We start from the raw sequence: 27876 nt of genomic DNA, 5'->3' as shown, positions 1-27876 counted from the left end.
GGACTGTGAGACAAATATAAGGAACAGTGAGGCGTAACTCGTTTCTTTAGGCCCTGTGCCCCGGGGAGGGGGCTTCTGATGACGCTCACTCCGTGTGCACAGCGCTGAATGCCAAAGAGGTGAACCTGGGGGTCCGGCGGCGGCTGGCAGAGCTCAGATGCCGGAACGGCGCCAGTGATCCGACCCACAGCGGTTCAAGTGAGGCACCGCCCCGATCCACGCCTTGCCAGCCAGCCTTCCTCCTGTCCTCGGAGAGAGAGTCTGCTGTCTGTCCAGTGACAGGAGTCTGTCCTGGGAGGAGCCCTTCAGCAGTCACCAGCCCCTGCTGCCTGCTGTTCCTTCATAACAAAGTCCCCGCCTTCAGCAGCACGGCGTGACCCAACCCGGCTTCATCCCGCCTATAGCGGGGAAAGGCAGTCATGTTTTCACAATACGGTTAAGATATCATTTGTAGTGACCCCCTGAAGAAGGGCTGCATGAGAAGCCCGAAATGCATTGCGAACAAGAAAAATCACCAGAGATCTGTTTGAAAGTACAAGCATGCGACAGCAAGAGGCTTTTAACACAACTGGCGTGTAGAAGCAGTGTTACTTTTTCACGGTCAACTTTGGAATAAGCACAACCGAAGATCCGTAAATAAATGGATCAAAACCTGAAGTTATGGTTGGACCTTTGATACACGCCGTTTTGGCATATGCAGTGCATATGCAGTGCGCTCGAGTTTGAAGTTACGCGCTTCAATTTCATTCGTTTTCTATACATCACGTGGTTCTAGGACGGACCACCAATTGAGCAGCACGCTAAAATGTGGACAATTTGGACAAACAGAGAAATTGTTTCAATACATGGGAGTGCACTTGACCTCGAACGCTGTAACCCGGCTTTATCTCACTGCCCCCTCCGCCCCACACCTGTGATGTTAGTAGCATTTGCACTACCTACCTACCGTACGAGAGCTGAGAACCGCGCCGCAGACAAAATGACGATAGATTGTAGCAGCCAGTGCTACAATCAGCCACACTCCATAATATTACCCTATTAGGTAACTCTTCAGTGATGCTCAGACACTATGCAAATGCGTGACAATGCATTTCAGTGCAATGATGCGGATCACCACACTGAAATGCGTTAAGTCACGCCTGATGCGTGATACTTGTCAGAACTGTGCGGGGGAGGGCGCATCCTGCATCAAGTACTTTGGGCAGCAGTAGTGAACGAGTAGGAAAAGGCGGCAGGGGGGGCTAAGTACAAAGGGGAGGGGGGAGGGGGGAGGATCACCTGGGAGGCAATTTGTGCTCATTGGGCCAGAGAGGGTTGGTGCGCCCCCGCGCCCCCGGGGAAGCTGCAAGACTGGAAGCAAGAGGATGAGGGGGGCGGCCAGGGGATGAGGGTGGGGGGGCGCTCAGGGGATGGGAGGGCGGCCAGGAGATGAGGGGGGGGCAGAGGATAAAGGGGGTGGCAGGGGATGAGGGGAGGGGGAGGCCAGGGGATGGGGGAGGGCGGCCAGGAGATGAGAGGGGGCAGAGGATGGAGGGGGCGGCAGGGAATGAGGGGAGGGGGAGGCCAGGGGATGGGGGAGGGCGGCCAGGAGATGAGAGGGGGCGGAGGATGGAGGGGGAGGCCAGGGGATGGGGGGGGCGGTCAGGGGAAGGGAGGGCGGCCAGGAGATGAGGGGGGGCAGAGGATAAAGGGGGCGGCCAGGGGATGAGGGGAGGGGGAGGCCAGGGGATGGGGGAGGGTGGCCAGGGGATGGGAGGGGGCGGAGGATGGAGGGGGAGGCCAGGGGATGGGCGGTCAGGGGAAGGGAGGGCGGCCAGGAGATGAGGGGGGGGCAGAGGATAAAGGGGGCGGCCAGGGGATGAGGGGAGGGGGAGGCCAGGGGATGGGGGAGGGTGGCCAGGGGATGGGAGGGGGCGGAGGATGGAGGGGGAGGCCAGGGGATGAGAGGGGGCGGAGGATGGAGGGGGAGGCCAGGGGATGGGGGGGGGGGGGCGGTCAGGGGATGGGAGGGCGGCCAGGAGACGAGGGGGGGGGCAGAGAATGGAGGGGGCGGCAGGGGATGAGGGGAGGGGGAGGCCAGGGGATGGGGGAGGGCGGCCAGGAGATGAGAGGGGGCGGAGGATGGATGGGGCGGCCAGGGGATGAGGGGAGGGGGAGGCCAGGGGATGGGGGAGGGCGGCCAGGAGATGAGGGGGGGCAGAGGATAAAGGGGGCGGCCAGGGGATGAGGGGAGGGGGGGCCAGGGGATGGGGGAGGGTGGCCAGGGGATGGGAGGGGGCGGAGGATGGAGGGGGAGGCCAGGGGATGGGCAGTCAGGGGAAGGGAGGGCGGCCAGGAGATGAGGGGGGGGCAGAGGATAAAGGGGGGGGCCAGGGGATGAGGGGAGGGGGAGGCCAGGGGATGGGGGAGGGTGGCCAGGGGATGGGAGGGGGCGGAGGATGGAGGGGGAGGCCAGGGGATGAGAGGGGGCGGAGGATGGAGGGGGAGGCCAGGGGATGGGGGGGTGGCGGTCAGGGGATGGGAGGGCGGCCAGGAGACGAGGGGGGGCAGAGGATGGAGGGGGCGGCAGGGGATGAGGGGAGGGGGAGGCCAGGGGATGGGGGAGGGCGGCCAGGAGATGAGGGGGGGCGGAGGATGGAGGGGGCAGCAGGGGATGTGGGGAGGGGGAGGCTAGGGGATGGGAGGCCGGCCAGGAGATGAGGGGGGGCGGAGGATGGAGGGGGCAGCAGGGGATGTGGGGAGGGGGAGGCCAGGGGAAGGGGAGGGCGGCCAGGAGATGAGGGGGGGCGGAGGATGGAGGGGGCAGCAGGGGATGTGGGGAGGGGGAGGCTAGGGGATGGGAGGCCGGCCAGGAGATGAGGGGGGGCAGAGGATGGATGGGGAGGCCAGGGGATGGGGGGAGGGCGGTCAGGGGATGGGAGGGGGAGGAGGAGGGAGGGGGCGGCAGGGGATGTGGGGAGGGGGAGGCCATCGGATGGGGGAGGGCGGCCAGGAGATGAGAGGGGGCGGAGGATGGAGGGGGAGGCCAAGGGATGGGGGGGCGGTCAGGGGATGGGAGGGCGGCCAGGAGATGAGGGGGGGGCAGAGGATGGATGGGGCGGCCAGGGGATGAGGGGAGGGGGAGACCAGGGGATGGGGGAGGGCGGCCAGGAAATGAGAGGGGGCGGAGGATGGAGGAGGAGGCCAGGGGATGGGGGGGGTGGTCAGGGGAAGGGAGGGCGGCCAGGAGATGGGGGGGGCAGAGGATAAAGGGGGCGGCCAGGGGATGAGGGGAGGGGGAGGCCAGGGGATGGGGGAGGGTGGCCAGGAGAAGAGAGGGGGCGGAGGATGGAGGGGGAGGCCAGGGGATGAGAGGGGGCAGAGGATGGAGGGGGAGGCCAGGGGATGGGGGGGGGCGGTCAGGGGATGGGAGGGCGGCCAGGAGATGAGGGGGGAAAGAGGATGGAGGGGGTGGCAGGGGATTGTGGTGTCTTGGAGGGTCCCCCCAATGATGACAGGACTCTCTATATCTTCAAACAGGTACCTTTATTTTCTGTTCTCTCACAGCCTCGTGTCGGTGCGTCCTTCTCCTGTCCCCGCTCCCAGTGCTCTGCCCCTTGCCCACTTGACCGGATGTGGTGTCCGGTGTCTTGCCACAGAGTCTGTAACCCGTGGGTCCTAGTGCCCAGCTGTCTGGTCACGACAGGGATGGGGGGGTGGCCAGAGGATGGGGGGGCGGCCAGGGGATGAGGGGGGGTGAGAAACACACGAAGAGAAGACTGTAGGAGAGTAGGGTCTGCAATCCTATGATCACCCAGATTTTTTGCTTTTGTTTCACTGGTTTACGACTTTCTCTGGCTGTGGGCCTGCCAATCAGACCCACAGCCTGGCTGTTCTCTCTCTAAATTACGATATGTGCCCTAGGTGCATTTACCAATTGGTACTGGGCCACCTTATCAGACCCTGTAACCCAGGGCATAGGTGTACCCAGGGCCGCCAGGGGCTGCAGCATGTATTATGCCACCCCTGGCTGGCCTCCTAAATCTGACACAACTGGCTGCATGACAGCTGGGGCAAAGTCGTGTAATCACCCTTTGCTTTAGATATAGTAGCCCTATATCTAACCCTCCAATGGACACCCGAGTTCCTATCAGTCACTCCTATGGCAGGCCTTGACAATCCTGAAGGCAGAGTGCATGGGCTCGTGTGAACTAAGCTCTGGCCCGAGCCGAGCCCGGTTGCAGCTTGCGGAATCAAGACCCAATGGCTGTTCCATGATAACGCGTACCATATCGGTAACTTCGGTGTCGCGTTATCAAGACATGTCGAGTAAGGTGTCATACGAATCGGGATGCTGCCCTCTCACCAACTCTGGCGACGAGGTTAGCATTCCGCCCTTCTAGAGGGACACGACATGTACGTAACTGTGAACCCCGGTTAAAGTTAACCAAAGCCTCAGCTCCACAAAATGGATGCTGCCACCACAGACACGAGTCTGACCTCCTGCTGCTGGGAGTCCTTCCAGCGAGGAGCACTTGGACAAAGGGTTTCCTGTCAAGGGCGGTGTTCGCACCGTCCCAGACAGGGTTTGTGTATTCTGGGTAGGTAGGGCTTTTGCGAGAAGGTGACTGCGGAGTGGCACCCCGGTGCTCACTACGCATCTGCCGGTTAGAACCAGTTCCAGGGGCGACAGCCCTGGCCTGGGGAAAGTCCGGCAGGGGAGAGGGTCGTAACTACCCCCCTTCCTGGTCCCACCCTTAGGGCAGGACCTAGTCATGTACCCACCCCTTTCTTTAGGATAAAGGCCGGAGCGGGGACCCTTCCAAATTAGATCATCTTTGAATCAAGAATACTTTCTACGAAAGGACTTCAAGACTCTTCTCAAGATTTCTCCCTTGTGGCTAAGGAGTAGTCACCCTGCATCAGCGGGCACCATCTAAGAACTCTGCGGTTTGCTGTAAGTCCTTCCTCAAGGAATCCGACGGCCCAGCTCGACGAGAACCGGCTTCCCTGGCACCTCTGACCTCTACCCACGTCATCAGCTCAGCTGTGATCTGTGGGTGCGACGAGACCTCGAGGGACCGGCCATCATCAGAACCTGCACGCTCTTAAAAACCAGCACGACCATCGAGGTAACTCTCTGGTGAGTGCTCTGGGGTCCGAGAAGCCCCGACCCTGAGCCGCTCCAGCACCAAAGTGCAGTCCCCCAGCATCTCCACGATCTGCGTGGGGCCCTTCTGCTCGCTGCTCAGCACGTTGTCTGGTCACTCGCCGCTGGCTTGTGTCCTTCTGTGACGACATCCGAGAATCATCACCGCCGGTCTGGTTGCTCCAGACTGGCCCTTGCTTCCATCTTTTCGAGAAGCACCCCGGACCCTCCTGGTCCACTCAAGACGCCGACAGCGACATCCGTCGTGGGACAGCTCGCACCTCCACCGTGGTCGCCGACAACGCCTCCTGGTCCGAGAGACTGCAGAGCCTAGCGTCGCCCACTCACCTGGTCGAGGTGACGGCCAACCGGTGCCTTCCTGGTACCCTCTGACTACTGGCTAGTAGTACGAACTTGGTCCCCTCTGCTTTCAGGTTTCAACAATCTCCGATCCAGGCTTGGATCTCTACGAACTATTCAGCACTGGTCGCCGGCCAGCAACTCCTTTTTCTTCCGGCTCCTGGCTCGTCAGCGAAGACCCCGACGCCTGTAAGACTTGTGCAGCCGCAGCCCTCGTGGCTAGGTAACTCGGCATTTCAGTGCCTGCATAGCCTCCTTACTCTAGGGTCCCGAGTCCCTCGCTTCCGACTTGCCTTAATCTTTCCGTGTCCCCGGACACTTGTTTTAAACTGTGCACTTGAAGTATTTACTAAAGAGATTTGGTTTGTGCTTAGTACCCTGTCCTCATAAAGAGTACAGGGCTGTTGTGATTCTTAATAAATATACTGTTTATTTTCATAACACTTGTGTAGTGTCCTTTCACTGGGTGTTCAAGGGGTACATGTGTGGTAAACAGCTGGCTTAACACGCCCTCTCGAGTCTTTAGCCTTAGACTGCTCGTATCCACGCTACTAGGATAGCTGGTCTATAGGTTGACTTACAACCAAACACCATAAGGGTCGTTGGAACGATACATAGCGGTCGCTAGAATAGCGAACGTTGCATATCGGGCCAACTTCTCACATTGGTGAGCAGCGGTTGGGATTTGAGCTTGCTGTTGTTTTACCACACGTATCCTAAGAATATCTTGTTGAAAGATCGCACAAGTACTGTTAGTACATATAACTAAAGCTTAGAATACTCTGAGTTCTACTGAACCAGCTGTTGTAGCTCCTCAAGGCTTAGCACACCTTGGCTACAACTCTTAGCAAGGGTACAGTAGGAAAACACATAGTGTAGGTAGGTGCATCACTTACACCACACTAGAAACAGTATGTCGGGCCAAGGAGGAAACTCTGAGTCTCCCCTTGTGTCAGTTGACCCTCCACAGGTCATCCCTTCAGGATATACTGTGCTGAGCTTCAAGGAGTTAAGACGATTGTGTCACTCCCGGAAGATTCAGCAGGGGTCTAACCCCACAACGTCCTTTCTGATTGGTCTCTTGGAGACTTATGATGCCAGAAGAGCTGAGAAACTTCGTAGCTCTTCTAATCCAGAAGGAGACATGCCTCCCCTCGAGGGAACCCGGGACGACCCTGACCTCATTCACCTCGCAACCGAGAACGAGGATGTGGAGGAGGATGAGGATGAGGATCTCTCTGGGGACGAGGCAGATAAGGGACAGGTAGAAGTCGTCAGACTAACACGGTCCAACTTAAGCAGACACGATAGTGGTACGGGGGGAACCCCGGCGCTACTGTCGGTTCCGCTTAACCTGGGGAATGGACGAGCCCGATCTCTGTCAAGAGACTCTGGCAGATCCCTTCATACCAACGGCTCTCACAACTCTTCTCAAAGAGGGATGACGTCCCCTCAGAGGAGAGTGTACGAAGCGAAAGAAAGGGCAGCTAATCTAAGGATCGAAAGGGAAGAACTTGCCCTGGCCAAGGAAAAGCTTGCTTTCGCTAGAGAGCAACAGTTAAGTGGGGCAATCCCCACTGGTGGCAGCAATGTACCTAGTAATAGGGAAAAGAGTTTCGATACGAAACACCTTGGGAAGATAGTGCCCCCCTTTAAACAAGGGGACGACATCCACAAATGGATTACTGCTTTGGAGAGGGCCTGCACTGTGCAAGGTGTTCCCCAGAGTCAGTGGGCGGCTATCTTGTGGCTCTCCTTTGAAGGTAAAGGAAGAGACAAGCTCCTCACCACCAGGGTAGAGGACGCTAACAATTACCAAGTCTTGAAGAATACACTCGTTGAAGGGTTCGGCCTAACCACTGAGCAGTACAGGGTGCTGTTCAGGGATACCCAGAAAACGCAGTCTCAAGATTGGTCTGATTTTGTCGATTGTGCCACTAAGGCTTTTGAGGGCTGGTTACTGGGCAGTAAGGTTACTGATTACAAAGGATTGTACAATTTGATGATGAGAGAACAAATTTTAAACAATTGTCAGAACCAGTTGTTGCATCAGCATCTTGTCGACTCGGATCTGACCTCTCCTCAAGAATTGGGGCAGAAGGCAGACAAATGGGTTCGTACGAGAGTTAAACAGAACCAGGGCCAGAATCAAGGTGGTCAGAAGAAAGCAGACCAGAAGGGTAAAGATTCTAAGGGGGAACAAAATGACCAGAAGTCTTCGACAGGTCCCCAACAACCCAAAGAGGGTGGGGGTCAGGCTCCCCAAAAGAAGAAAGAAGGCCAATCCAAAAGATGGTGCCAGTACTGTAAAAGTAAATCTCACTGGTTTAGTGAGTGCACCAAGAAAGGAGGAGGGCAGACTCCTGCCACTGCAGCCCCTAAGGCACCTGTGCCCCCTAGTACAGTCAGCAGTGGTAGTGCGCCTCCCAAGGGTTTAGTAGGGTTAACCCTGGGTTCTGAGGGGCGTGACAACTTAGTTGGCACACTCACTCAGGCTGTCCTTGTCAGTACGGGGGACGCGGACGTGTCCCCTGACATAAGTCCCAATACGCTGGGCAAATACCGACAGACGCCTTTCATAAATGGAAAGATGGCTCAGGCCTATAGGGACACTTGTGCCAGCGTCACCATGGTGACGCCTAACTTTGTGGACCCTGGACAGATCATGCCAGGTACAGAATTCCTGGTGACCAATGCAAGCAATGTCACTACCAATCACAGTATGGCAATTGTAGCTTTCTCCTGGGGAGGGGTAACTGGCCAAAAGAAGGTTGTAGTTAGTCCAGACCTCCCAGTGGATTGTTTGTTGGGCAATGATTTGGAGTCGTCACAATGGTCAGAAGTGGAGCACCGGACTCACATGGAAATGTTAGGTTTGCCAGCACATGTGTTCGCTGTGACTAGGTCACAGGTCAGGAAATGCCCCACTGAACAGGTGCTGGATCCTGGAACAACGGACCAGACACCTCCCAAGAAAAAGAGCAGTAGGGTTAAGGCTGCGCCTTCCCCCTTGCCCCAGGTCGAGGATCAAGTCTCAGAGGAGGCTGACCTACAGGAATTGAGGGAAACTGAGCCGAGAGAGTTCGAACTTGATCAAGTTGAATTCTTGGGCTCAGGGGGACCCTCAAGGGAAGATCTGGGGAAGGACCAGTTAGACTGCCCTTCTCTTGAACCCCTCAGACAGCAGGCTGCTGCTGAGGCTGCTGGGAACGCCACAGGTACCCACAAGGTATACTGGGAAGATGGACTCCTGTACACTGAGTCAAGAGACCCCAAGCCTGGCATGACCAGGAGGCTGGTCGTCCCCTTGTCTCAGCGTGGTTTCCTACTTACCTTGGCCCACGAGATTCCCTTAGCAGGTCACTTAGGCCAGACGAAAACGTGGGACAGGCTTGTCTCGCACTTTCACTGGCCTCACATGAACGAAGATACCAAGGAGTTTTGCCGCTCCTGTGTCACTTGCCAAGCCAGTGGTAAGTCAGGTGGCACGACAAAGGCCCCCCTTATACCAATGCCTGTGGTGGGGGTGCCCTTTGAACGGGTGGGGATCGACATCGTCAGTCCCATGGAACCACCGACAGCATCAGGGCACAAGTTTATACTGGTGGTAGTGGATCATGCCACCAGGTACCCTGAAGCTATTCCCCTTAGGACCACTACAGCACCTGTTGTGGCAAGAGCCCTAGTTGGAGTGTTCTCCAGAGTGGGCTTCCCTAAGGAGGTCGTCTCCGACAGAGGTGCAAACTTTATGTCGAGCTACTTAACTGCTATGTGGAAGGAATGTGGTGTCAACTACAAGTTCACTACACCCTATCATCCACAATGCAATGGGCTTGTTGAGAGATTCAACAGGACCCTAAAAGGGATGATTCATGGACTACCGGAAAAGCTTCGGCGTAGATGGGACGTCCTGATCCCCTGCCTCTTGTTCGCCTACAGAGAAGTCCCACAGAAGGGGGTTGGCTACAGCCCTTTTGAACTTTTGTACGGGCATCCTGTAAGAGGACCCCTGTGTTTGGTGAAGGAAGGATGGGAGAGACCTCTCAAAAAGCCTGCAGCCAACATAGTGGACTATGTGCTCGGCCTCCGCTCGCGGATGGCTGAATACATGGAGAAGGCATCCGAAAACCTTAAGGCCAGCCAAGAACTCCAAAAAGCTTGGCATGACCAAAAGGCTGTCTTGACTGTTTACCAGCCCGGACAGAAGGTGTGGGTGTTGGAGCCAGTGGCCCCAGCAGCACTCAAGGACAAATGGTCCGGGCCCCACACCATCCTGGAGAAAAAGGGAGAGGTCACCTATTTGGTCGACCTGGGAACTCCCCGGAGCCCCCACAGGGTGCTTCATGTCAACAGGCTAAAAGCATATGTCGACAGGAAGGACATGAGTTTGCTCATGGCCCTAGATGAGGGACAGGAAGAGGAGAGTGACCCTCTCCCCGACCTGCTCTCTCAGAATCCTGACGATGGGTCGGTAGATGGTGTTGTCTTTTGTGGCAGCCTCTCCGAACATCAACAGAGCGACTGTAAACAGGTTCTTCAGTCGTTCCGACATCTGTTTTCTCTGACACCCAGTCAGACCGATTGGTGCACCCATGAGGTCGACACTGGTGACAGCTTGCCCGTAAAGAGTAAAATCTACAGGCAGCCTGATCACGTTAGAGACTGCATCAAAAGTGAAGTGCAGAAAATGTTGGAGCTGGGAGTCATTGAACCCTCGGATAGCCCTTGGGCTAGTCCCGTAGTTCTAGTGCCGAAACCTCACACCCAGGGTGGTAAGAGAGAGATGAGGTTCTGCGTAGACTACAGGGGTCTCAATGCAGTCACTAAGACTGACGCCCACCCAATACCAAGGGCAGACGAGCTTATTGATAGGCTGGCCTCGGCCAACTACTTAAGTACGTTTGACCTGACAGCTGGGTATTGGCAAATCAGGTTAGCTGAGGACGCCAAGCCTAAAACCGCATTTTCAACCCCTGGTGGGCATTATCAGTTCGTGGTGATGCCCTTTGGTCTGAAAAATGCACCTGCCACCTTCCAACGGTTGGTGAATCACGTCCTTACTGGGCTGGATGACTTCTGTGCGGCGTATCTTGACGATATTGCTGTCTTTAGCTCCACCTGGGAGGATCACCTGGTCCACCTGCGGAAGACATTGGAGGCACTGCAAGCAGCAGGCCTCACTATCAAGGCCACCAAGTGCCAGATAGGGCAGACACAGGTTGTATACCTGGGCCACCTTGTAGGTGGAGGTCAGGTTCAGCCACTGGAGAGCAAGATACAGTCAATCAGGGACTGGGCTCCTCCAACAACCCAGACTCAGGTTCGAGCTTTCTTGGGCCTGACTGGTTACTACAGGAAGTTTGTCAGGAACTATGGTTCCATCGTGACACCATTAAATGAACTGACAAGTAAGAAAATGCCAAAAAAGGTTCAGTGGACAGCGAGCTGTCAAAAAGCATTCGATGACCTAAAGCAGGCCATGTGCACGGCGCCTATCCTCAAGAGTCCGGACTACTCCAAACCATTCATTGTCCAAACAGATGCTTCTGAGTTGGGTGTGGGAGCTGTTCTTTCTCAACTGAATTTTGATGGTCAAGACCAGCCCATTGCTTTTATAAGCAGACGGCTGACCCCTAGAGAGAAAAATTGGTCAGCTATTGAGAGGGAGGCCTTTGCTGTGGTTTGGGCCCTGAAGAAGCTGAGGCCATACTTGTTTGGCACTCACTTCAAGATTCAGACCGACCATAAGCCCCTCTTGTGGCTAAATCAGATGAAGGGTGAAAACCCCAAACTGCTTAGGTGGTCCATTTCCCTACAGGGGATGGACTTCACAGTGGAACACAGACCTGGTACTGATCATGGCAATGCCGATGGGCTCTCCAGATATTTCCACTTAGAACAAGAAGACTCACCTGGTCAAGGTTAGCTAGTTGTTCCGACGTTTGGGGGGGGGTCATGTAGGAGAGTAGGGTCTGCAATCCTATGATCACCCAGATTTTTTGCTTTTGTTTCACTGGTTTACGACTTTCTCTGGCTGTGGGCCTGCCAATCAGACCCACAGCCTGGCTGTTCTCTCTCTAAATTACGATATGTGCCCTAGGTGCATTTACCAATTGGTACTGGGCCACCTTATCAGACCCTGTAACCCAGGGCATAGGTGTACCCAGGGCCGCCAGGGGCTGCAGCATGTATTATGCCACCCCTGGCTGGCCTCCTAAATCTGACACAACTGGCTGCATGACAGCTGGGGCAAAGTCGTGTAATCACCCTTTGCTTTAGATATAGTAGCCCTATATCTAACCCTCCAATGGACACCCGAGTTCCTATCAGTCACTCCTATGGCAGGCCTTGACAATCCTGAAGGCAGAGTGCATGGGCTCGTGTGAACTAAGCTCTGGCCCGAGCCGAGCCCGGTTGCAGCTTGCGGAATCAAGACCCAATGGCTGTTCCATGATAACGCGTACCATATCGGTAACTTCGGTGTCGCGTTATCAAGACATGTCGAGTAAGGTGTCATACGAATCGGGATGCTGCCCTCTCACCAACTCTGGCGACAAGGTTAGCATTCCGCCCTTCTAGAGGGACACGACATGTACGTAACTGTGAACCCCGGTTAAAGTTAACCAAAGCCTCAGCTCCACAAAATGGATGCTGCCACCACAGACACGAGTCTGACCTCCTGCTGCTGGGAGTCCTTCCAGCGAGGAGCACTTGGACAAAGGGTTTCCTGTCAAGGGCGGTGTTCGCACCGTCCCAGACAGGGTTTGTGTATTCTGGGTAGGTAGGGCTTTTGCGAGAAGGTGACTGCGGAGTGGCACCCCGGTGCTCACTACGCATCTGCCGGTTAGAACCAGTTCCAGGGGCGACAGCCCTGGCCTGGGGAAAGTCCGGCAGGGGAGAGGGGCGTAACTACCCCCCTTCCTGGTCCCACCCTTAGGGCAGGACCTAGTCATGTACCCACCCCTTTCTTTAGGATAAAGGCCGGAGCGGGGACCCTTCCAAATGAGATCATCTTTGAATCAAGAATACTTTCTACGAAAGGACTTCAAGACTCTTCTCAAGATTTCTCCCTTGTGGCTAAGGAGTAGTCACCCTGCATCAGCGGGCACCATCTAAGAACTCTGCGGTTTGCTGTAAGTCCTTCCTCAAGGAATCCGACGGCCCAGCTCGACGAGAACCGGCTTCCCTGGCACCTCTGACCTCTACCCACGTCATCAGCTCAGCTGTGATCTGTGGGTGCGACGAGACCTCGAGGGACCGGCCATCATCAGAACCTGCACGCTCTTAAAAACCAGCACGACCATCGAGGTAACTCTCTGGTGAGTGCTCTGGGGTCCGAGAAGCCCCGACCCTGAGCCGCTCCAGCACCGAAGTGCAGTCTCCCAGCATCTCCACGATCTGCGTGGGGCCCTTCTGCTCGCTGCTCAGCACGTTGTCTGGTCACTCGCCGCTGGCTTGTGTCCTTCTGTGACGACATCCGAGAATCATCACCGCCGGTCTGGTTGCTCCAGACTGGCCCTTGCTTCCATCTTTTCGAGAAGCACCCCGGACCCTCCTGGTCCACTCAAGACGCCGACAGCGACATCCGTCGTGGGACAGCTCGCACCTCCACCGTGGTCGCCGACAACGCCTCCTGGTCCGAGAGACTGCAGAGCCTAGCGTCGCCCACTCACCTGGTCGAGGTGACGGCCAACCGGTGCCTTCCTGGTACCCTCTGACTACTGGCTAGTAGTACGAACTTGGTCCCCTCTGCTTTCAGGTTTCAACAATCTCCGATCCAGGCTTGGATCTCTACGAACTATTCAGCACTGGTCGCCGGCCAGCAACTCCTTTTTCTTCCGGCTCCTGGCTCGTCAGCGAAGACCCCGACGCCTGTAAGACTTGTGCAGCCGCAGCCCTCGTGGCTAGGTAACTCGGCATTTCAGTGCCTGCATAGCCTCCTTACTCTAGGGTCCCGAGTCCCTCGCTTCCGACTTGCCTTAATCTTTCCGTGTCCCCGGACACTTGTTTTAAACTGTGCACTTGAAGTATTTACTAAAGAGATTTGGTTTGTGCTTAGTACCCTGTCCTCATAAAGAGTACAGGGCTGTTGTGATTCTTAATAAATATACTGTTTATTTTCATAACACTTGTGTAGTGTCCTTTCACTGGGTGTTCAAGGGGTACATGTGTGGTAAACAGCTGGCTTAACACGCCCTCTCGAGTCTTTAGCCTTAGACTGCTCGTATCCACGCTACTAGGATAGCTGGTCTATAGGTTGACTTACAACCAAACACCATAAGGGTCGTTGGAACGATACATAGCGGTCGCTAGAATAGCGAACGTTGCATATCGGGCCAACTTCTCACAAAGACCAGGTCTAAGGTGGTGTGGTGTCCAGAGTGGTGAACGTGGATCACACGGGAAAGTGTGTGAGAAAAAGGATTGAGTGTTGACTTGGCCAGAAGAACCATCAGACCACCCATGTGGCGGTATATCATCATATGGGATTTTTTTAGTGGTCGCTCCATGTACAACCTGAGGGGGGGTGGCCAGGAGATGAGGGGTGGGCAGCCAGAGGATGGAGAGGGGGTGGCCAGGGGATGGGGGTCGGCCAGGGGATGAGGGTGGGGTGGCCAGGGGATGAGGGGGGGAGGCCAGGGGATGGAGGGAGGGGCGGCCAGGGGATGGGATGCAGCCAGGAGATGAGGGAGGGGCAGAGGATGGAGGGGGCAGCCAGGGGATGGGGGGGTCAGCCAGGGGATGGGGGGCGGCCAGGGGATGGGGGGCAGCCAGGGGATGAGGGGGGTGGTGGCCAGGGGATGAGGGGGGGCGGCCAGGGAATGGGGGGGCGGCAGGAGATGAGGGGGGAACAGCCAGAGGATGGCGGTGGTCGGCCAGGGGACGGGGGGGCGGCCAGGGGATGAGGGGGCGGCCATGGGATGAGGGGGGGCAGGGTATGAGGGGGGGCGAACAGGGGATGGGGGGCGGCCAGGGGATGGGGGCGGCCAGGAGAAGAGGGGGGAGCCAGAGGATGGAGGGGGTGGCCAGGGGATGGGGGGGACTGCCAGGGGATGGGGGGGGGGGGGTCGGCCAGGGAATGGTGGGGCGGCCAGGGGATGGGGGTGGCCAGGGGATAGGGGATGGGGCGGCAGGGGATCGGGCAGGGGATCGGGGCTGGCAGGGTCACTGCGGACGCACAGTATCGTGCGTGGATGGGGGTGTGGGCAGGTAAGGAACGAAGGCTGAGCAACGGCAGTTTGGGTGCTAGGAATAGCAGAGGGAGGGCGATGGCTCAGAGTTCCTGCTTGCGCAGGGGGGGGGAGTAAAAATAAATAATGAAATAAAGTTTTCTCCGTATGGCGGGACAGGTGGGTTGCAGGCTGTGCTGAGATGGGGGGGCGGAGATCGGAATTAAGAAAGGAGACTGACAGGGCGGCGGGGGCGACTCTAGGTGAGTCCTAGGGCTGCTGCAGGGGGGGCGACTCTAGGAGAGTCCTTGGGCTGCTTCAGGGCGGGGCGACTCTAGGAGAGTCTTAGGGCTGCTGCAGGGTGGGCCGACTCTAGGAGAGTCCTAGGGCTGCTGCAGGGGAGGGCGACTCTAGGAGATTCCTAGGGCTGCTGCAGGGCGGGGCGACTCTAGGAGAGTCCTAGGGCTGCTGCAGGGGGGAACTCTAGGAGAGTCCTTGGGCTGCTTCAGGGCGGGGCGACTCTAGGAGAGTCTTAGGGCTGCTGCAGGGCGGGCTGACTCTCGGAGAGTCCTAGGGCTGCTGCAGGGGGGGCGGGGCGACTCTAGGAGAGTCCTAGACCTGCTGCAGGAGGGGCGGGCGACTCTAGGAGAGTCCTAGGGCTGCTGCAGGGGGGGGCGGGGCGACTCTAGGAGAGTCCTGGGGCTGCTGCAGGAGGGGCGGGCGACTCTACTAGAGTCCTAGGGCTGCTGCAGGGGGGGGCGACTCTAGGAGAGTCCTGGGGCTGCTGCAGGGGGGGCGACTCTAGGAGAGTCCTAGAGCTCCTGCAGGGGGGTGACTCTAGGAGAGTCCGAGGGCTGCAGCAGGGGGGGCGGGGCAACTCTAGGAGAGTCCTAGGGCTGCTGCAGGGGGGGCGGGGGCAACTCTAGGAGAGTCCTAGGGATGCTGCAGGGGGTGGCAGGAGCGACTCTAGGAGAGTCCTAGGGCTGCTGCACGGGGCGAGCGGGCGACTCTAAGAGAGTCCTAGGGATGCTGCAGGGGGGGCGACTCTAGGAGAGTCCTAGGGCTGCTGTAGGGGGGGCGCGGGGCTATTGGTGGGTTTGGGAGTGGCAGGGCAGCGTTGGAAGGCGCAGGCTAAGGGAGAAAGTTTGGATGGAGGCAAAGCACGCCGGGGGGGCACACCAACACAGAGCAGCCAGGAAAGACGTCGAGCAGGGGAGGGGGGGTCCGAGGAAAGGAATGTGTTAGAAATGGGATCCCTGGCTGGCCAGGGCTTGCGCCAAAGTCTGTCAGAGACCACCACTTCCACGTCAGGGCAAGGGAGTTACACGCCAAGATAACCCCTGCGCACCCCCTTGGTAACGTAGCACGAGCAGTAAGGCTAAACTCGGAGGCAATGTGAGTTAAGTGTTTGCGCGCGCACCCCCAGTAACAACACCCAAGGCCTACCACAAAAGAAACTCCACACAAGGTTAAATGTAAAAATAGCCTTTGTATTACACCAAAACACATTAGATAAAAACACACACTTTACAATGTGCCAACAGGCACGGCAGAATTTACAGGGGATATGTACAATGCAAGGCCACATGGACCACTGTCAGGAATATGCATTTTTAGACTTAGTACTTGGTAGAATTAGCACTTGTAAGAATAATAATTAGCACTTGTACATATAATAATCATCACTGTAGCACAAAATATAACATAAAGCACACAACCAGTAACCACTGGTAACCGGTAAGTACCACCTACGCAACCCTAACCACCTTAGGAGAATGTCGCGCAGGGAACCGGGGCCTCACTAGCAACACCTGTACTGGGAGAAAAACAACCACCTAAGTATCACCAAACATTTAGGGGTATAAGCATAGGAACATTACACATGATGCATAAACATTCAGAGGTGTAGGGGAGGAAAACACATGATGCATACAAACATTCAGAGGTGCAGGAAAGAACCATTGCACATAAACCACATTAGCCACAACCGGTGGCAGTCCCTAGGCCAACTGGCCTCTCTAGGGCTAGGGAGCCTTGTGTCCCAAAGTCAGGGGGGCCTAAACGTGGCAGCTGCCCACTAAGTGCTGATAATGAGGGCTAACGTTGGAGCCTCGCAGGCTCTGCTCCACTGACTGGGCCCTCAAGAGCCTTTCTGGGCTCTAAACACAATGTGGGCTGGGTGGGAGCGGCCCGCTGCCTACCGGGGCCGCTCTACCACTGAGCAAATGGTGCCCTGGAAGACGTGGGGGCCTCTCTGGGCTCGGCATGAAAATGCGGCCCCCAAGAGCCTCTCTGGGCTCGCACACAACTATGCCCGTGGGCTTTGCAGAACTGTGTGCCCGTCTGGTGGTAGTCCCCCCTCTGGGGACTCAGGAATGCCCAAAAACGCCGCCTGAGCCTCTCGGGCTCTCAACAACTCTGGCCTGCTCATTGGAGTCCCACTCGGGGGACTCAGGGTCTCCAAGCTGCTGCCTGGAACCCTCGGGGCTAAGTAAATGAAGGAGGCTGCACTAAGCAGGGGAGTGACCCGCTACCATCCAGGGCCGCTCCTCAACTGACTCGGTGCCCCTGCTTCAAGACGCCCACACTCACCGGCTTCTCTCAGGGTGACTCATTGGTGCTGCGGGCGGGGCTCCTCCTTTCCGGGGCCTTGTTGGCGGCCACACCTCTGCTGGTGCACTCCGGGGCTCTCCATTTTCCGGCAGGGACGTCCTGGGAGGCGGGGTGGGCTCCCGTCCTCCCTCGGTGCTGGAAGACGTCCGGGGCTCTCCCTTCACTCGAGAGCCCCGGGCAGGACACGCAGGCCGCTTCCGGCTTCCTGCTTACAAGTCAGGTCCCGGGCCGGCAGCCAATCAGAGCGCGGCCCGGGGAATGACGTCACGGGGGTGTCCCGCAGTCCCGCCCCCGGCCTGCCTGACTTCCTGGTCGCGGGCCAGCGGCGATTTCCTCGAACTGGCGGCAATACAGGGTGGGTTCCCGTTCTAATTTAAATATAAAGCGAGGTGGGCACTCGCTGGGGGGCCACAAGAAATAGCGGCAAGGTCCCTGACGGGGTGGACACCTGCCAGGGGACTTTAAAATCGGCAAGTATGCAGGGCAAATGCCGGGTGGGCACCGGCTGGGAACAAAAGCGCTCCCAAGCGCTAGAGGCAAAATAAAGAGCTCCGAGCGCTAGAAGGTTCCAGGGGCCAGGGCAAAGCGCTCCCCAGCACGAGGATGCCCCAAAGGGTAGCAACAAGTCCTTCAGGAGGTGGGGGGCAAGGCTGGGCCCAGAGCCAGCTCACTGGGCCTCCAGGCAGGGAGGCAGTCCCCAGTGGCGGTCCTCCTGGTGCCCAGCAGCAGCCCCCCTCAGGAAAAAGGATCCAGAAAGAGAACAACCTTTCATGGGGACATAGCCCCTTTTTATACAGTTGAACCCTTTGTCTGAGGTGCAGGGTGGGGGAGAAACCAGTCGCAGCTGGTTTTGGGAGCACCCATGATGTGCTCAACCACCCTTTCTATTCACTAGGGAGGCTAGGGTCATTAGACGCACCACAGGGGGCGGAGCCAGCATTGTGTGGGGAAAGCACAGCCCTATTCAGGACCCAGGTGCACCACTCCCTCATATCACACATGCTAATCTCAACACTCACCACCGGGCAGACCCATGGATCCTGGCACACCAGCCAGCTCCAGCCAATCACACGCCAGCACATTCACTGCACAGACAGGCACACTTCTAGAAGTGGCACTTCCATACTAGACACATACACGCCACATGCATCATTGCACAGCATTCAATCACACGAGTCTGCTCATACCATACTCGAGCCTGCACACCCCACGCATCAGGAACTACCAGGGACGCATACATTCCCCATGCATTCCTATGGGAGGGCAGGCCTATCTCACCACATGCACTCAGAGAGCGCACGCACTTTCCACTGGGACACAGTGAAAGTGCGCAGAAACCAAAAATCACCATCACTAGGTCACAATTAAAAAGCAAAAAGTTTAGGGGTGAACCTGCCAGAAGGGCCAAGTCCAACACAACCCCCTTCCAGCCAAAATGCTGGGGAGAACAATCACCACCGGGATGGACTTCCCTGCTTGGGGCGGTAGAACACGGACGCGGGCCCGCAACTGCAGGGACACCCTCCGGTTCTACGCCACGGTGAACCCATCGGATTCCTTCCAAAACCACTGTCTGGAACAACTGGGCTACCTCACTGGTACTCCCATGCTGTCCGTGGCCAGGACCAGGCCCTAGGCCACCCAGGTGCCACTGGTCCTTTCCTATTCGCAGAGCGGGGGGGAGTAACCCCTGGCACATAATAGCCATTCTCCACTCTTCCTGTCTGCAAGACAGGACTAGACTGCCACTGGTTCTCCAGCCTAGGGTCTACACCCTTAGGCGGACCAGGAGTCTCAGGGAAGACTCTCCTCCCCCAACCTCTTCTCCTAGGGTTCCTCCTCCTCCGGCGAGGGGTACACCTAGAATGCAATTCCACCGCAGGGTTTAACCCCTCAGGTTGCACTGGGTCAGAGGTGGGCTCTCCAACCCTCTGCACCCCCTTCCAGAGTCCTGCTCCCTACCAACTGGGGCGGTACCTCTGGAAGAAGAGCCGGTCAGGACACTGGTCACAGTCGTCCTTACCTCCAGGTCAGGCGGATCCTGAACCTGGCCTTCCAACCTCTGGTCTAGAACCTTTGGAGGAATAACTGCCTGGCACTCCAGGACTTCTGGGGATTCACACGCCATCCCCCTGAGGCTGACACATGGAGGGCCCTGAAGGGTCGGAGGCCCCTGGAGGGTGGGGGGCCCTGAAGGGTAGGAGACCTCTGAATGGTTGGGGGGCCCTGAAGGGTAGGAGGCCTCTAAAGGGTTGGAGGCCTCTGAAGGGTTAGGGGCCCCTGAAGGGTAGGGGGTCTCTGAAGGGTGGGGGGCCCCTGAAGGGTTGGAGGCGCCTGAAGGGTTGTGGGCCCCTGAAGGGTTGGAGGCCCCTGAAGGGTTGGAGGCCCCTGAAGGGTTAGAGGGCACTGAAGGGTTGGGAGCCCCTGAAGGGTTGGAGGCCCCCTGAAGGGTGGGGGTCCCTGAAGGGTTGGGGGGCTCTGAAGAGTTGGGGGCCCCCTAAAGGGTAGGTCGGAGGCCCCTGGAGGGTGGGGGGCCCTAAAGGGTAGGAGACCTCTGAATGGTTGGGGGGCCCTGAAGGGTAGGAGGCCTCTAAAGGGTTTGAGGCCTCTGAAGGGTTAGGGGCCCCTGAAGGGTAGGGGGTCTCTGAAGGGTGGGGGGCCCCTGAAGGGTTGGAGGCGCCTGAAGGGTTGTGGGCCCCTGAAGGGTTGGAGGCCCCTGAAGGGTTGGAGGCCCCTGAAGGGTTAGAGGGCACTGAAGGGTTGGGAGCCCCTGAAGGGTTGGAGGCCCCTGAAGGGTGGGGGCCCCTGAAGGGTTGGGGGCCTCTGATGGGTTGGGGCCGCTGAAGGGTTGGGGGCTCCTGAAGGGTGGGGGCCTGAAGGGTAGGAGGCCTCTGAAGGGTTGGAGGGCCCTGAAGGGTAGGGGGCCCCTGAAGGGTTGGAGGGCTCTGAAGGGTTGGAGGGCCCTGAAGGGTAGGGTGCCCTTGAAGGTTTGGAGGGCCCTGAAGGGTTGGGGGCCTCTGAAGGGTTGGAGGGCCCTGAAGGGTGGGGGGCCCTGAAGGGTAGGGGGGCTCTGAAGGGTAGGAGGCCTCTGAAGGGTTGGGGGCCTCTGAAGTCTTGGGGCCCCTGAAGGGTAGGAGGCCTCTGAAGGGTTGGGGGCCCCAGAAGGGTAGGAGGCCTCTGAAGGGTTTGGGGCCCCTGAAGGGTTGGAGGGCCCTGAAGTGTAGGAGGCCCTTGAAGGGTAGGAGGCCTCCAAAGGGGGGGGGGAGCCCCTGAAAAGTAAGGCACCCCTGAAGGGTTGGGGGCCCCTGAAGGGTTGAGGGCCCATGAAGGGTAGGAGGCCTCTGAAGGGTGAGGGGCCCCTGAAGGGGAGGAGGCCCCTGAAGGTTTGGGGGCCCCTGAAGGTTGGGGGCCTCTGAAGGGTTGGGGCCCATGAAGGGTGGGGGGGCCCTGAAGGGTAGGAGGCCTCTAATGGGTTGGCGGGCCTTGAAGGGATGGGGCCCCTGAAGGGTTGGGGGCCCCTGAAGGGTGGGGGCCCACGAAGGGCAGGGGCCCCTGAAGGGTAGGAGACCTCTGAAGGGTTGGGGCCTCTGAAGGGTTGGGGGCCCCTGCAGGGTTGGGGGCCCCTGCAGTGTTGGGGCCCCTGAAGGGTTGGAGGCCCCTGAAGGGTGAGGGACCCTGAAGGGTTGGGGGCCCCCGAAGGGTTGGGGGCATCTGAAGGGTTGGAGGCCCCTGAAGTGTAGGAGGCCCCATAAGGGTAGGAGGCCCCTGAAGGGTTGGGGGCCCCTGAAGGGTTGGAGGGCCCTGAAGGGTTGGGGGCCCCTGAAGGGTGGGGGCCCTGAAGTGTAGGAGGCCCCTGAAGGGTAGGAGGCCTCTGAAGGGTAGGAGGCCCCTGAAGGGTAGGGGGCCCTTGAAGGGTTGGGGGCCTCTGAAGGGTTGGAAGCCCCTGAAGAGTTAGAGGGCACTGAAGGGTACGGGGCCCCTGAAGGATTGGAGGGCCCCTAAAGTGTTGGGGGCCCCTGAAGGGTGGGGGCTCCTAAAGTGTAGGAGGCCCCTGAAGGGTAGGAGGCCTCTGAAGGGTAGGAGGCCCCTGAAGGGTTGGAGGCCTCTGAAGGGTTGGGGCCCCTGAAGGGTTGGAGGGCCCTGAAGTGTTGGGGGCCCCTGAAGGGTGGGGGGCCCCTGAAGTGTAGGAGGTCCCTGAAGGGTAGGAGGCCTCTGAAGGGTGGGGGCCCCTGAAGGGTAGGATGCCTCTGAAGGGCTGGTGGCCCCTAAAGGGTAGGAGGCCTCTGAAGGGAGGGGGGCCCCTGAAGGGTGGGGTGCCCCTGAAGGGTAGGGGGCCCCTGAAGGGTAGGGGGCCCCGGAAGTGTTGGGGGCCCCTGAAGGGTTGGGGGCCTTTGAAGGGTTGGGGACCCTGAAGGGTTGGGGCCCCTGAAGGGTGGGGGACCCTGAAGGGTAGGAGGCCTCTGAAGGGTTGGAGGGCCCTGAAGGGTTCGGGGCCCCTGAAGGGTAAGGGGCCCCTTAAGGGTTCGGGGCCCCTGAAGGGTTGGGGCCCCTAAAGGGTTGGGGGGCCCTGAAGGGTAGGAGGCCTCTGAAGGGTAGGGGGCCCCTGAAGGGTTGGGGCCCCTGAAGGGTTGGGGGCCCCTGAAGGGTAGGAGGCCTCTGAAGGGTTGGGGGCCCCTGAAGGGTATGGGGGCCCTGAAGGGTTGGGGGCCCCCGAAGGGTTGGGGGCCTCTGAAGGGTTGGGGGCCCCTGAAGGGCAGGTGGCCTCTGAAGGGTTGGAGGCCTCTGAAGGGTTAGGGGCCCCTGAGGGTGGGGGGCCCCTGAAGTGTAGGAGATCCCTGAAGGGTAGTAGGCCTCTGAAGGGTGGGGGCCCCTGAAGGGTAGGATGCCTCTGAAGGGCTGGTGGCCCCTAAAGGGTAGGAGGCCTCTGAAGGGAGGGGGGCCCCTGAAGGGTGGGGTGCCCCTGAAGGGTAGGGGGCCCCTGAAGGGTAGGGGGCCCCGGAAGTGTTGGGGGCCCCTGAAGGGTTGGGGGCCTTTGAAGGGTTGGGGACCCTGAAGGGTTGGGGCCCCTGAAGGGTGGGGGACCCTGAAGGGTAGGAGGCCTCTGAAGGGTTGGAGGGCCCTGAAGGGTTCGGGGCCCCTGAAGGGTAAGGGGCCCCTTAAGGGTTCGGGGCCCCTGAAGGGTTGGGGCCCCTAAAGGGTTGGGGGGCCCTGAAGGGTAGGAGGCCTCTGAAGGGTAGGGGGCCCCTGAAGGGTTGGGGCCCCTGAAGGGTTGGGGGGCCCTGAAGGGTAGGAGGCCTCTGAAGGGTTGGGGGCCCCTGAAGGGTATGGGGGCCCTGAAGGGTTGGGGGCCCCCGAAGGGTTGGGGGCCTCTGAAGGGTTGGGGGCCCCTGAAGGGCAGGTGGCCTCTGAAGGGTTGGAGGCCTCTGAAGGGTTAGGGGCCCCTGAAGGGTGGGGGGCCCCTGAAGTGTAGGAGATCCCTGAAGGGTAGTAGGCCTCTGAAGGGTGGGGGCCCCTGAAGGGTAGGATGCCTCTGAAGGGCTGGTGGCCCCTAAAGGGTAGGAGGCCTCTGAAGGGAGGGGGGCCCCTGAAGGGTGGGGTGCCCCTGAAGGGTAGGGGGCCCCGGAAGTGTTGGGGGCCCCTGAAGGGTTGGGGGCCTTTGAAGGGTTGGGGACCCTGAAGGGTTGGGGCCCCTGAAGGGTGGGGGACCCTGAAGGGTAGGAGGCCTCTGAAGGGTTGGAGGGCCCTGAAGGGTTCGGGCCCCTGAAGGGTAGGGGGCCCCTGAAGGGTTCGGGCCCCTGAAGGGTTGGGGCCCCTGAAGGGTTGAGGGGCCCTGAAGGGTAGGAGGCCTCTGAAGGGTAGGGGGCCCCTGAAGGGTTCGGGGCCCCTGAAGGGTTGGGGCCCCTGAAGGGTTGGGGGGCCCTGAAGGGTAGGAGGCCTCTGAAGGGTTGGGGGCCCCTGAAGGGTATGGGGGCCCTGAAGGGTTGGGGCCCCCGAAGGGTTGGGGGCCTCTGAAGGGTTGGGGGCCCCTGAAGGGCAGGTGGCCTCTGAAGGGTTGGAGGCCTCTGAAGGGTTAGGGGCCCCTGAAGGGTAGGGCCCTGAAGGGTTGGAGGCCTCTGAAGGGTGGGGGGCCCCTGAAGGGTGGGGGCCCTGAAGGGTTGGAGGCCCCTGAAGCGTTGAGGGCTCCTGAAGAGTTGGAGGGTCCTAAAGGGTTGGGGGCCCCAGCAGGGTTGGAGGCCCCTGAAGGGTGGGGGGCCCTGAAGCATTGGGGGCCCCCGAAGGGTTGGGGGCCTCTGAAGGGTTGGGGCCCCTGAAGGGTTGGAGGCCCCTGAAGGGTGGGGGTCCCTGAAGGGTTGGGGGCCACTGAATGGTGGGGGCCCCTGAAGTGTAGGAGGCCCCTGTAGGGTAGGAGGCCTCTGAAGGATGGGGGCCCCTGAAGAGTAGGGGACCCCTGAAGGGTTGGGGGCCTCTGAAAGGTTGAAGGCCTCTGAAGGGTTGGGGGCGCCTGAAGGGTAGGAGGCCTCTAAAGGGTTGGGGGCCCCTGAAGAGTTGGGGGCCCCTGAAGGGTAGGAGACCTCTAAAGTGTTGTGGGGTCCTGATTCGTTGGAGGCCCCTGAAGGATGGGGGGCCCTGAAGGGTTGGGGGCCCCTGAAGGGTTGGAGGCCCCTGAAGGGTGGGGGGCCCTGAAGGGTTGGGGGCCCCCGAGGGTTGGGGGCCTCTGGAGGGTAGGAGGCCTCTGAAGGGTTGGAGGCCCCTGAAGGGTGGGGGGCCCTGAAGGGTTGGGGGCCCCCGAGTGTTGGGGGCCTCTGGAGGGTAGGAGGCCTCTGAAGGGTAGGGGGCCCCTGAAGGGTAGGGGGCCCCTGAAGGTGGTGGGCCTCTGAAGGGTTGGGGACCCCTGAAGGGTAGGAGGCCTCTGAAGCGTTGGTGGCCACTGAAGGGTAGGAGGCCTCTGAAGGGTTGGGGGCGCCTGAAGGGTAGGAGGACTCTGAAGGGTGGGGGCCCCTGAAGGTTTGGGGGCCCCTGAAGGGTAGGAGGCCTTTGAAGGGGTGGAGGCCTCTGAAGGGTTGGAGGCCTCTGAAGGGTTGGAGGCCTCTGAAGGGTGGGGGGCCCTGAAGGGTTGGAGGCCCCTGAAGAGTTAGGGGCCCCTGAAGGGTTGGAGGCCCCTGAAGGGTTGGGGGCCCCTGAAGGGTAGGGGCCCCCTGAAGGTTAGGAGGCCCCTGAAGGGTTGGGGCCCCCAGAAGGGTTGGGGGCCTTAGAAGGGTTGGGGGCCCCTGAAGAGTTGGGGGCTACTGAAGGGTGAGGGGCCCTGAAGGGTAGGGGGCCCCTGAAGGGTTGGGGGCCCCTGAAGGGTTGGAGGCCCCTGAAGGGTTGGATGCCCCTGATGGGTGGGGGCCTCTGAAGGGTTATAGGGCACTGAAGGGTTGGGGGCCCCTGAATGGTGGGGGGCCCCTGAAGGGTTAGAGGGCCCTGAATGGTTGGGGGCCTCTGAAGGGTTGGAGGGCCCTGAAGGGTTGGGGGCTCCTGAAGGGTGGGGGGCCCTGAAGGGTAGGAGGCCCCTGAAGGGTGGGAGCCCCTAAAGGGTAGGGGGCCCTGAAGGGCAGAAGGCCCCTGAAGGGTTGGGGCCCCTGAAGGGTTGGGGGCCCCTGAAGGGTGGGGGGGCCCTGAAGGGTAGGAGGCCTCTGAAGGGTTGGAGGGCCCTGAAGGTTAGGGGGCCCTTGAAGGGTTGCAGGGCCCTGAAGGGTGTGGGCCCCTGAAGAGTAGGAGGCCTCTGAAGGGTTTGGGGCCCCTGAAGGGTAGGAGGCCTCTAAAGGGTTGGGGGCCCCTGAAGGGTAGGAGGCCTCTGAAGGGTTGGGGGCCTCTGAAGGGTTGGAGGCCTCTGAAGGGTTGGAGGGCTCTGAAGCATTGGAGGCCCCTGAAGGGTTGGGGGCCCTGAAGGGTAGTAGGCCTCTGAAGGGTTGGTGGGCCCTGAAGGGCGGGGGGCCCCTGAAGGGTTGGGTGCCTCTGAAGGGTTGGAGGGCCCTGAAGGGTACGGGGCCCCTGAAGGGTTGGAGGGCCCTGGAGGGTTGGAGGCCTCTGAAGGGTTGGGGGCCCCTGAATGGCTGGGGCCCCTGAAGGGTAGGAGGGCCCTGAAGGGTAGGGGCCCCCTGAAGGGTTGGAGGGCCCTGAAGGGTAGGGGGCCCCTGAAGGGTTGGAGGGCCCTAAAGGGTTGGGGGCCTCTGAAGGGTTGGAGGGCCCTGAAGGGTGGGGGGCCCCTGAAGGGTAGGGGGCCCCTGAAGGGTAGGAGGCCCCTGAAGGGTTGGGGGCCTTTGAAGGGTTGGGGGCCGCTGAAGGGTTGGGGCCTCTGAAGGGTAGGAGGCCTCTAAAGGGTTGGGGGCCCTCAAGGGTAGAGGCCCTTGAAGGGTTGGGGGCCCTGAAGGGTTGGAGGCCCTGAAGGGTAGAGGCCCCTGAAGGGTTGGAGGCCCTTGAAGATTTGGGGGGCCCTGAAGGGTAGGAGGCCTCTGAAGGGTTGGGGGCCCTGAAGGGTAGAGGCCCCTGAAGGGTTGGAGGCCCTGAAGGGTAGGGGGCCCCTGAAGGGTTGGAGGGCCCTGAGGGGTAGGAGGCCTCTGAAGGGTTGGGGCCCCTGAAGGGTTGGGGGCTCCTGAAGGGTGGGGGGCCCTGAAGGGAATGAGGCCTCTGAAGGGTTGGAGGGCCCTGAGGGGTAGGGGGCCCCTGAAGGGTTGGAGGGCCCTGAATGGTTGGGGGCCCCTGAAGGGTAGGAGGCCCCTGAAGGGTGGGGGGCCCCTAAAGGGTTGGGGGCCCCTGAAGGGTGGGGGGCCCTGAAGGGTAGGAGGCCTCTGAAGGGTTGGAGGGCCCTGAAGGTCAGGGGCCCCTGAAGGGTTGGAGGGCCCTGAAGGGTAGGAGGCCTCTGAAGCGTTGGAGGGCCCTGAAGGTTAGAGGGCCCTTGAAGGGTTGGAGGTGGAGTTCTGGACTTTTTGGTTCCGTCCAGAGGTGTCAGGGTACAACACCCAAAGACCCCGGAGTCCCACCTGCCTTGGTGCACAAATGAACAGAAACACGGGCTTCTCGATGGTGGCGTCAAAGACCAAAGGTTTATTACTGCAGGGACACAGAAGTCATAGATACTACACACGGGCAGTACCCAGGAGCCTGTTCGATTTGTACAAAGTGGGTTGCTCCTTATATACCAAAAATTGTGCTCTAGGCAAATATTTCACATGTCGGTACATTCCCAAACCTTTTGTGCCTCTAAACAATAAATATTTGGAGTTACACAGGAACTGTTGATAATGTCTGATACCAAACATCACGAAGAGGGGTTCCCACCAGTCCATCACAATCCCTTGTCAATATTGTATTCAAGAGCCGGACCGCCTCATCGTAAAGTTCGTTACCTCCCCCTAATAAAGGCCCAGAAGGAAAGGAGCAGAGCCAGGTGCAGAAGATAGGAAAGCGGGATAAGAGATGTTTGTGGGTTGTAAATGGGCAAGGCTACCAGCTTCGGCCGCCTAATCATGATCAGGACAATGGACAGGAAAACCAGTTCAGGTGGGCTGGCCTCGGGCAGAGGAGGCAGCCTTTGTCGAGTCATGCAGCTTCAGCGTGATCTGATTTAAGGTGCACGTGTCATGTAAGAGGTGAATCTCCGGCTAAAGCTACGTCTCCTTGATCAAAGTGGAGTGAATGAAATGATCAGAGGCTATTGCATATGTGAGGGCAAGGAACCACAAAATGGCGGCCACGATCTAAGATGGATGCCGTGGGTAGATCAGAAATGTGTCAGTGGAAGGAGTGCTCTTGCTCGTAGCGTAGCGAAAACACTAGGATATACTAAATGGATCATTTGCGGTTCACTGATACCATTTTTATATATTTCCGACAAACTTGAAAACACGGGTTCAAGTCGTCACGAAACCGTCACGGAACCTCAGACCCTCCTTTTGCCCTTACATAGGCAATTACTCAATCTATGTCTGAATCTAGTTCTATGCTCATCAGGTCAGTGACATGCTGTTGTATCATCATCCTTTCTCGTGTCTTTTCTCCAAACGCAGGTGGTTTTCTGAGACAAGTCGCAGCACAAAGACTACACAGAGCAGGACCACACTGGATAATCAGACAACATGAGAATAGGAATACTAAGATGACACCAATGACCATTAAAATCTTCCATCCCCACGCTGAGACCAGAGTCCAAACCCACTCCATGAAGGACCAGTTTCCCTTGTCTACATGTATGGAGTCCGAAATCTTGTGCAACTTAGAGATCGCCTCGTAAACTGTTGGAGCATTATTAGGAATAAAGACACAGCAGCTCGATTGGATCATTCTGCATACCCCACCTCGATCTGCAAGTATAACATCTAGAACCATACGGTTCTGCAATGTCATGAGTCTATCCGCCTGAAGCTCAGCTGTCAGATTGCTAAGGGCACCAGCAGTTTCGGTAATAGTAGATTCAACTACCCGTGTTAGCTGACGTATGTTTCTACTATTGGCCATAGGCCCCCAGAACGGAAGGAAGCCTTTGAAGAAGTCTCCAGCTTCCTGACCAGCGGTATCTTCCTTGCTGAAAACACCTCTAGCTACTCTTGTTCTGTGGTAATCCGG

This window comes from Lissotriton vulgaris, chromosome 10 (assembly GCF_964263255.1).
Source record: "Lissotriton vulgaris chromosome 10, aLisVul1.2, whole genome shotgun sequence".
NCBI lineage: Eukaryota > Metazoa > Chordata > Amphibia > Caudata > Salamandridae > Lissotriton > Lissotriton vulgaris.
The sequence above is the reverse complement of the archived record's forward strand: the minus strand, read 5'-3'. Positions refer to the sequence as shown.